At 44.2% G+C, this 7,237-nt stretch overlaps 1 long non-coding RNA gene across 1 annotated transcript; it reads right to left on the bottom strand.

Moving 5' to 3' along the window:
* Nucleotides 1–1,378: 1,378 nt before the first annotated feature.
* On the bottom strand, nt 1,379–6,402 carry LOC128399963 (uncharacterized). The gene is made up of 2 exons (XR_008327287.1): nt 6,099–6,402; nt 1,379–2,582 (listed from the first exon to the last, which is right to left on the bottom strand). It is a non-coding gene; the product is annotated as an uncharacterized LOC128399963 (long non-coding RNA).
* Between the last annotated feature and the right edge of the window lie 835 nt (nt 6,403–7,237).

Genomic DNA, 7,237 nt, shown 5'->3' with positions numbered 1-7,237 from the left:
TCCAAAGCTTGACAGCAGAAGTTTCCTGGCCTAGTCTTCACTTCTGCCTTCTCATGGGACAGACAGATCTTCATTAACCCCAGAAGGATGGGTGGGGGTGGGGTGGCTGTCCCAACCCAGCTCTGGCCAATTGAGGGTCCCTTCAGGAGCAGAGGGCAGGAAATTCCTGGCCTGGGTTTCAGGGCATACTAGACTTTAAGTAGCTCCAAAGTGTGAGTGTGAGTGCTGAGTGCAATATTAAGACGGATTCAAAATGGTGGAACAGAATATTCCTCTCAGCCCTTCTGGTAAAATACTACCCCTTCCTATTTTCTGATCCTTTTGCTACAGAATTCGGAAACCTGTGACCCACCAGATGTTATCATTAGACTCCCAACTCCCATCAACCTTAGCTAGCATGGGTAGTGCTCTGGGCTGATGGGCTGATGGGAGTTTAGTTCAGAAACATGTGAAGTGCTGCAGATTCCCTGTCTATGCTTTACTTGCAACTGCCACCTTGTTTTTACTCTGTTGTTCCATTATTTTGCCTTTGACCGGTGGTTCCCAAGTGTTTTTCCCCGTGGACCACTTGATAGTTGCTTAGGATCGTGGCAGACTACTTAATTATTTTTCTGCCTGCCATAGCAGCTGTAATGCACTGTGCCAGATGCTTATTTTTAAAGGTATTTTTACGGTTGCTTTAATTTCTTATATATTGTATTACAATCTGAATTCCATAAAATTCAGGTTGTAAAATAAGAAGTACGAGAAATAATAAAATACAGTTAAGAACCTTTGCTAATATTTAATGTGATGAATGTGTTGTCTCCCATCCTAAACCACAAATCCAGTGTCACAATGTGGAATGAAGCTTGTTGACCAGTTTGGAAACCCCTGCCTTAGACTACTGGTTTTAAATGGAAAGTAAGAATCTCAGTGCATGAGATTGGAGTGATGAGCAGAATACCCCCAGAGTTTGGTTCTGTGTTGCCTGATTCATTTTTTGTGCCCGTTTGCCTGTATCATGCAGTGATGCTGTGAATTTGCTTTAGTAGTAGGATGCTTTCAGCTGTACATGGATTAGTGGATTGGTTGCATGTAGCGGTTTGAATCCAGAGTAAGTTGATTGAACTTCATTCCCAATGAAACCAGTAGGATGTCATTAGCTCATGAGTAACTTTCCACACTGGTTTCATCAGAATTGGAGTGACTTGCTCTGGAGCCAGGCCAAAAATTTTACGGTATAGGTTGGCAAAGTTTGTAGTGCTGATTCTTAAGTGAAAATTCAAAAATGAGATACACTTGTGAAATTCTGCTCCTGTTTCTTCTCTCCACCCCCCCACCGCACCCGCCGGCCAAGACCAGCTTCCCCCACCCTTGTGAATAAGTACAAAGATGCAACTGTGTTGAAAGTTTATTTTCGTGAAGCAAGTGGTCATACAGTACATCCTGTAATACCTGTCTCCTCTCCTTTCAAGTACATAATCACAGCTAGTGACCTTCAGACAGTTACCCAAACAATGAAGGTCTTTAAGAGTATGTTGGTCATGGGGTGTTTGTATATGTATGGCCAGCTTCCATACACATGTACCAAGCATCATGTGATATTTTACTCGCCCCCTACTCTGCCCCCAGCAAATTCCCAAACCCTTCCACTTTCTAATATTCAGGTAGGGGTGTGTGGCAAGCAGGGTAGAAGGTATCATGCACAGATTGTAGCAAAGTTGGAAAGAGGGTATTGGCAGAATAACTTCTGAGCATTCTAAGTTGGTGCCAATAAATGGGCCTTTCTCCCCAGGTCTTGTTCTCCACCCCACCTCCTACTTAGATTCAGTTATGAGTCACATGTTACAAGCATTATTGTTGGGAGTGTCATGTGCTATATTTTGGGGAAAGCGATGCATCTGTATTTGAGTGACAGTCTGGCTCTGTGTGTGTGTGTTCAACCATGATGCCCTCCTGTCTACGGCCACGTGGCATTTCCGCCTTCCCCTCCCCTCCCCCCTTTCCCTGGTCTTGTGCCAGTCTCCGCTTCTCCTTGTTGCCTCCGTTGCTCACAGTACACTCATCCATAAAGTAGGAAACACTACACTTGGACACGAGCGTTTAGTAGTGCTTTCTACTTTATGGATGAGTCCACTGTCCATAAAGTGCAGCTGCTGGTCATGGGTTGGCTCTCGGCGTCTTCTTCATCTGTCGCTGGCTGTTTGTGAGCTGGTCCCCACCCCTGCCCACCCCCTTTAATCTCCCCTGCGCCCGCCCGCTGGCAGCTCCCTGGTTGTGAAATAACAGAGAGATACTAGCAGGAGGGGAGGTTCGACTTACCCTGCCTTGTGGGTTTGGGGTGAGACAGCAGTTTTTACAGAATTAAAAAACGTCCTTCCTTCCCCATAGGGCTCACAGACTACATAAGGCTTTATTCTGCATTAGGAAGCGGCGAACAAAACTGAAGGAGACTCAAATCTTGCATGTTCCGCAAAATCTTGCAGTAAATATTTTAAAGCTCCTTTACACCTGCAAATACTTACTTGCCTTTATCCTTCTCTTCCTTCCATGCCTGGCTCCTTTCATTGTCTTTGGAAAAGGGGCCTGCCTCTCTTTCTCTGCAGAAAGGTAAAAGTTCATTTAAGGCATATGCACAGATAAAAACTGAAAGAAGCAAAAATGAGTGCACGTGGTTCGGATTTTCAGATGGTCATTGGAGCTGGCTGCCTTTGAAGAAAGGGCAAATGAGAACCCACTTCATGTGGCAATAGATGGCATGCTGATGCCCTCAGCCTGCCCTCTTTCTCCTACGGGGATGTTCTGAGCCCAAAGTAAAAGGCAAACACATCATTGGCAGAGCGAATGCCTCTGTGTTCATCCTCTTTTATCCCACCACCCAGAGGACTCTTGCTACCATAATCCAATTTCTACCCTTCTCCTTTGCTGTCTCTTGTGCTTGGAACTCCCTTCCCAGCACAACTATGAGAAGTCCCCCCCCCCATCAAATCACTCCTCAAAACCCACATTATTTGTGAAGCATTTGGCACAGTCCCTTAATCCCCATATCTTAGAGCTAAGTGCGTACAAATAAGCCGGATATATATTTTTCATTTGTTCACTCTCAACCCTTCCCTTTGTCAGATATTAGATTGTAACCTCCTTGGGGCAGGGACTGCTCTTTAAAGTGCTGGGCACATTGAGGGTGACTGACCTATTCATAATCATAATGGCAAATAAGTCTGGGGAAGTTTGGAACAGAGAATCTGACTCCCAGCCACCTCTGACTTCGCTGGCTCCGAGAATTGATAATAAAAATATATGTGTTCTGGTTTACCCAACGTATGAGCGGAGGGCATAACCCAGGTATCCTACTTGAAACTCCATAACTCAACTAAAAGATTGCCAGATAGTTTCCCTCACTGCTCCAGATCCTATGTTCTGCTGTGCTAGAACTACTTAGAATTTATGTCTCACATGTTTAAATCTAGAGAGTAGTTTACTGGGGGACATTGTATTAGTGGTTACTTACTGCCTGTTCCTGTGGCTTTATGAAAAAAGCTCAACCATTTTTCACTAGTGGTGACAAACTGAATAGGGAACTAAGTAGAGCATTTTAATGAAACTAGCTGAGGGGGAATTTTTTGGCATTGCTTTTTTTAGTATTTAACCCCTTAACCAAAAATCTTATGTTTTCCTGAGAGAGTTAAAGAAAGAAATGTTGTGGAGACTGGAGTGTGTGGCTCATCAAGTCTGGAGTAGGTCTCTGCTATTTCTGATGAAATTTAAGAGAGATGAGCAATTGGCCTTGAAGACCGAGAAAATTGTCTGGGTAGAGGGTTTCTATAACTATATATCAACTTCTTCTTCTTCTTTCCAGTCCACCAAATATTATGATTATTTAATTTCAGTTTTACATGTGGGTTAGCTATAGTTCTATTTTTTGTAGTGCACACATCACTGAGTTTCAGAATTATAAACATTTAAAGGTTTTCAAGGCTAGGATCCAATAGCCCATGAAACTAGTTGGTGCCAGCTAGTTGCATGGTTGAATAATTTGAATACATCTAATAATTGCCTCCTTGCTAGAAACATGCAAGTGATTAGCGGGCTGCATGCCAGTTTAATGGGCGAGACAAATGTAATGCCGGTGGATCTCGTGTGTGTGCTCGCGTGCTCGCGGCAAGTGTTAAAATGTAAAACTAGGTCAGTACAGATGCATTGCACGAGGCAAAGTAACTCTTTAGATCCCTGCCCATATAGGCTACCATAAGGAAAATGAAAGTGTGTTTTTAAAAAGTATTTTGCCTCCTTCCCAATCCCAAAGGGACAAAGCTGCAATCCCAAGCCCGTTAAAACAACCATTGTATTTCTAACCAAAGCATTATATATTTTTAAAAAAAAACATTTTAAGTGCTGTTCTTTTAAAAAATGTTATACAGTAATGTGAAGTTTTGGCAGGTCTCTTAATTGAGAGAATTCTGCAGAATTGGGGTACAATGAGGAGGACCCTGCTTTTCACCCTGGTAGATCTTAGTAGAGCAAAGAGGTGAAGGTTGGGGGAAAGGGCCTCTGACACTGAGCGAAATTCTTGGGATCTCCTTTCCCATACAGGATTTGCAGATTCAGGTAGGCTACAAGGTGGGGAAGTCTGGTTGTAATGCACCATATTGAACACAGGGCCCAGTCATGTATGGCTCTCTGAGAAGGGCTCATGTTCTGCAAAACTATCTTGAGAATATGCTGGGGTGGGAAAATTTATTCTGGGTTTTATCTTGAATAAATTACAGGTTTTGTGGAAATGGCTTAGTCTTGTAATGCTTTGGTTCTAAAAGAACTAGGCAACTTAACTGCAGCAAACTTGGCAACTCAGGAGTGTTGGTGTGTTTTTTTAACCCAACCTATAGAACAGTCTACCTATTTATATACAGTGTAATGGTTTCCTTTTAATAAATCTGCATAGAATTGTCTTATAAGTTAAGGAAATTTAAGGAAATACTGCTATAAATTGGCAGGGTAAATAGATTATCAACTAAGATTAAACATATAAAACTATTAATGTGTAAACAGGCCTTAAGAACCACTTACTCGGAGCCCAGTTCTATGCAGGTTTACTTGGAAGTAAGCCTCGCTGATTTCAGTGGGACTTACTCCTGAGTAAAATTCCATAGTATTGTAGCGTCAGTTCAGTAATAAGCAGCATAAAATGGTTGTGTCTATGTTTAGCTTTCTGTTCTATTTGATGGCAAACCTGTGTGTATGTAATTTTGGTGTAAGCCCCACTGAATGCAGTTGGGACTTACTCTGAGTTGAACAGGCAGAGAATTGGACTGCTCATAATGTTTAGGATGCAATCCTGCTCCCATGTATCTGGCAGTAAGGCCCATTAAACTTAATGAGACTTTCTTCTAAGTAGACACACATAGGACTGCACTGTCAGACCTTCCCCATTATAGATGCAAAATGGTTTGTTCAGTTTGATGCAATAACGTGTGGCTATACGTTTGATTTCAAGAGAGCAACAGAGAAATAGTTGGAACTTTCCTCCCACAATAGCTGGGGTTGTCATATCCAATGTTAGTCCTACACACAGCAGACACATTGAATTTAATTAGCATGACTAATTTAGGTTCATTAATTTCAGTGGGTCTACTCTGATTAGAGCTTAGTTGGATGCAGCCCATTTGGTTTAACAGAAAACTTAATGAGGTTTTGTTTTTTAATATAGTGACTGGTATTCAGGGGACATTAGAAGTCTGTTTGCTTTCATTTGCCTAGATGGTGGGCACTAGGTTGGCGAAGGCTGATCTATACGCTGTATCTCTTGCCTTTCCTGTTTTCTATCTCTTACTTTCTCTCCCTGCCCTTTCAGCAAGTTCCTGTTGGGGGTTAAGACTGAATCCTTCATACATTACTTACTTGCCCCACAACCCTGAACACCTTTATGCAAAATCCCCCCCCGGCTTTCCTTCTGAGCACTGCTTGTAAGTACATCTTGGGCACAGCATGGAGGCCTTATCTTCACTATCCACATGCTCTAAAATGGAAAATAACCTGAAATGGTGTTTATTATCCCTCCTCCTTACCCCTGTTAGATTCCAAAAGTGGGGAAAGGATCTCCATGTCCTGTACCTTACCAACTGTCTTGGTCCATAGACTCTTGGAACGAGATTTACGATGGCAGTGGAACTGTCCTCCAAGATCCCCAGGCAGTGATCCCAGACCAGCTCATGTTTCATCGAAGAGACTCTTGTGGTCAAATGCTGCTGGGACGGGCATTCCTGCCAAACTCCACACATTTCTGCAAGAAAGGAGCTGCCCTAAAAACCAGAGAGAGGAGGAGGACAGGTTAGGAAAATGGCTGCAAGGTCAACCAACTGTTGCTTTCTTCAACAGAGGTGTTCGTCTTCTTTCCTATCAGTAGAGGGCAGGCATGTTGAAATTTCACAGCGCCCTTTCAGTGAAGGGCCTGAATAAGCATGAGTGTGCACCCACTGACTGTGCACAGCCGCCATATTTCCCCTTTGCATAAGCCACCCGTGTGACATCTTCTTTCGGAACTTCCCTATTCTTACTTCCCAGTCTAAGCCTGTTTAGGAGGGGGGTGGAGAGTTAGGACTAATAGCTTACATGCCGATGAACACCCCTGCATGCTCCCAATTCCTCATGCCCCTCTTTAAAAATACAGGTTTTGTTCTTCGAACAAGAAGACGGACCAAGATTAGCTTTGGCCCAGATCCCCATCCTTCCGTCTCCCAAACACCAGCCTCATTCTTCCTCTTGTTCCTTCCTAGACATCATGATAGAACTCCAGGAGTCCTAGAGCTTAACATCCACCCTGCGCATGGATGCAGCGTGCTCTCTCCAAGAGCCTCAGCCGCCTTATCTCTCACTGCACAGCCCTTTCCTGCCCTCCTGCATTCCCAGCTAGAACCCAGGACTCTTCAGTCAAGTAGCCCCGCTCTTCCCAACTCCCCACCCAGGGATCCTGTCAGCCCACAGCAGTCTACCTCTTGGGTCGCTTGCAATCTACCGGGCCAGACGGGGAGACCAGTCGCCAGCTGAAGTCAAGAGATGGAAGTGCCAGTGCTTGGCCCATTTATAGACGCCTTACCGCACTGAGCCCGCCTCGCGTCTCCTCCCACTTGGGGAGAGAGATAATCACATGACTGTTCGCTATCTCTCCCCTCCCTGCCCCAAACCACAGGAAACGACAAGAGGCCTCTCTCCTCGAACTGGGGCAGGAAATTGCAAACATCCCCCCCTCCTGCCCCGA

The sequence above is a fragment of the Podarcis raffonei genome, chromosome 13 (genome assembly GCF_027172205.1).
Source record: "Podarcis raffonei isolate rPodRaf1 chromosome 13, rPodRaf1.pri, whole genome shotgun sequence".
Lineage (NCBI taxonomy): Eukaryota > Metazoa > Chordata > Lepidosauria > Squamata > Lacertidae > Podarcis > Podarcis raffonei.
The sequence above is the reverse complement of the archived record's forward strand: the minus strand, read 5'-3'. Positions and strand labels throughout refer to the sequence as shown.